The sequence below is a fragment of the Sapajus apella genome, unplaced genomic scaffold (assembly GCF_009761245.1).
Source record: "Sapajus apella isolate SASKATOON/1434 unplaced genomic scaffold, GSC_monkey_1.0 scaffold54, whole genome shotgun sequence".
NCBI lineage: Eukaryota > Metazoa > Chordata > Mammalia > Primates > Cebidae > Sapajus > Sapajus apella.
Window position 1 is genome coordinate 146832 of NW_022436994.1, and position 3262 is coordinate 150093.

Sequence of the window (3262 nt, forward strand, 5' to 3'; positions counted from 1 at the left end):
GCTGAACAGCACACCCATTGGTAGCAACCAGGATCCTTCTGTACAGTCATGGGCTTAAGCAGGGGCCATAAAGCATCTGTTTAAGTTAAACAGTCAATAATGCTTACTGACTACATTCCCACCCCCAAAATACTAAGTGCAAAATTAACTTCTATGCTCAAGAGCTCAACCAGGTCAAAGCTTTGGTATATATTGGGGTTGTTTGGTGATAATCAAAGCTTAGTAAGATTCTCTGCTCAGGGGTTTGCCCCAAAAGAAAAACGCATAGTCCACAAAGTTTAACATCTATTTAAATAAAGTAACTGTACAAAGAGAACAAGCCAGGATTTCCCCTTAACCAAGGGTTCATAGTTTCCTAGGCAGCAATTCTGAAAGCACCAGCTAAAACCACGGTTCTACTAAAACATGATGTGTTGTAATTGGTGAGACTGTCTTGAAAACAAATGCCCGCAGGCAGTGCCACAGAAAAAAATTTTAACAAAACATTAGTCAGTGTATTTAAATGGTAACGCAATCCGGTCAGCAGCAGAGGAAAAGAGTTAGGGCAATAAGAGGCATTACAGAGAGCACTGTGGCTCTCTGCGTCAGTCAAAGCCTTCCAAGAAGGAAAACGTGTCTGTGTTCTTAGTTTGCTAACTGTCAGACACTTTTTCCTCCTCCTCCTCATCCTTGTCGTCTTTCCTATTTTAGAAGTGTCTGACGACTCACGGAGCAAGACGTATTCTCTGTTACTGAACCCAAATTTGAGTGCATCCTTTTCTTTTAGTTCATAGTATCTCTGTGACTCAGTACATTTGTTGTTTAAGAAGGTTCCATTGCCTGAGCCAAGGTCACTGATGCAGGGCTTCGCTCTTCGGCCAACCGTGCTATCGGCACAGGCATATTCCACAAGCCGATATAATAGACCGCATGCTGCTTTGAACAAGACCGGCGATCGATCGGCATGTCCGCAATGCGGCGGTGTCCACCCAGTAGGTATGCACTGTGTATGTACATGACTGGCAGCACCTCATCATTTTTAAACGGGTAGAGACGCCACCGTTTTCTGGGGATACGTGCTTCTTCTGGGGGCTCACTATATTTAATGACTACACCCCGGAAAGTGTTGGTGTACTCAAGAAGCGCCCCCAGAAAGTTCAAAGCTTGGTTTTTCTTTTTTTTGGTTTTAATTTTTTCTTTTAAGATGGGGTTTCACCATGATGGCCAGGCTGGTCTTGAACTCCTGACTTCCGGTGATCCACCCACCTCGGCCTCCCAAAGTGCTAGGATTACAGGCCTGAACCACCGCACTCGGCCCTAGCTTGGTTTTTCTTTAACAGGCACCTCTTTATTTTTGTTGTTCCCACCAGGCTGAGGAACCAACTCCTGAGACTCACTGCCCCCGCCACCAGCGTCATTCCTCCGGCGGTGCTCCCCGCCTGGCGTTACAAAACCCCCCGCTCGTCTTCCTGAGCCTGCGGGTTCTGAGTGTCTCGATCCCGTCCCTGACCCTGCCCGCTCCCAGGCCCCCGTTAGACGTTCTCCTTCGGCGGGAATGGCCCCGGGGTCTGTCCCGGCTGCTGTCCCCAGCTCTCCCGCGTTCCCGTTCCCACGGTTCCCACGGTCCTTCCGTCTTCTCCCGGGGTGATCCTCACGCTCCTGCTTCACTTTCACGGTTGCGTGGTGAGGACTTCGGGTCCTCTCACTCTGAGCAGACTTGCTTCTTCTCCCTGGGGACTTGTTTCTCTTTTTAGGTGGGGACCGGCTAACTCCTCGGGCTCGGTTCCCGCGGTGGCCCGGGCGGCCCGGCTCGCCGGCTACCGCCGAGCTGTCTGGACGACGGCGGGAGGAGGGGCGGCTTCTGGGCGGAAAGGCTCCCGCTTCACCACCGCGGCCGCAGGCAGCACCGCTCCCGCCCGGGTGCCTTCGCTGGCTGCCTCGCTCCCATTCGCCCTTCACCGCCTTCATTCTGATTTTGGCTGAGCGAAAGAAAGCAGATCTGTTGAGCTCCTCTAGCTGCAAGAAAATAAGAGGACAGATCTTAAGTGTTCTCACCACACACACACATACACACGCATGACAAAATGGTAATTATGTGAAGTCATGACTGTTAATTAGCCTGATTGTCACTATTATTTCACAATGTACGTTTATCTTAAAACATCAAATTGTATTCCTTAAATATATACAATTGTAATAGTCAATTATACCTCAATAAAGTTGGTGGCCAAAAAAAACTTGGTAGCGGTTTAACTGAGTGATTCTGGCTCAGCGTCTCTCTTGAGGAGGTAATCAAGATGTCAGCCAGGGCAACAGTTATCTGAAGACTTGATTTAGACCGAAGAATCCAGTTCTAAGATGGCCCACTCACATGGTCTGTAACTTGATGCCAGCTATTGCTAGGAGATATCAGTTCCTTGCTAGAGGGATTGTTCCATGGGACTGCTTGAATGATTTCAGGACATTGCGGCTAGCTTCCCCGACGGATATTGATCCAATAGAGAACAAGGCAGAAGTCAAAATTCTTCTTATGACCTAAACTTGCAAGTCAGACTGTGCCATTTTAACAAAATCATACTAATTAAACAGATCAACCCCTTTTTCTCATGGGAAGGGACTATACAATGGCATCTATAACACGTGATGAGAATCCCTGGGGGCCGTCTTGAAGACAGTGGTTTCAAAACATATCCACAAGTGCTTTGACTGGCCTCTCGTCTAAGAGGTGGAGGTTAATTCTCACTTTTTTCAGTGTGGGCTGGACTTAGTGACTAGCTTCTAAACACTAGAGTATGGAAAAGTGACAGTCTGTGACAAAATCTTAAAGAGCATTATGGGTTCCTTCCCCTTCATACTCTCTTCTTGGATTTTTTGCTCTGGGGAAAGCCAGATGACACACTGTCCTCAAATTCATGTTTTCCAGGTAAATTATTTAGTTTTGATAAAGATTTGATTCTCAGCTCAATCACCCTATGGAGAGGTCCATGTGGCAAATATAAAGGCCTATTGCCAACAGCCATCCTGAAACTGAGGCTTCCATCCAATGGTCATGAGTAAGCCATCTTTGATATAAACTCTTCGACTCCAGCCAAGTCTTCAAGTAACTATAATTCTCACCAACAGATTGAGGGCAACTTTATGAGACCCTTGGCAGGAATCGCCCAGCTACACTCTCCTGAACTACTTATTCACAGAAACTGTGAGATAGTAAGAGGGTATTGTTTCAAGCCACTCAGCTTTAGTGCCATATTTAATACAGGACTAGAAAATAATATTTCCCTCC

The 3262-nt window shown here is 47.2% G+C and overlaps 1 pseudogene; it reads right to left on the bottom strand.

Annotated features, from left to right (window-relative positions):
• Positions 1-513: 513 nt before the first annotated feature.
• On the bottom strand, positions 514-1986 carry LOC116527294 (annotated as a pseudogene).
• Positions 1987-3262: the final 1276 nt, after the last annotated feature.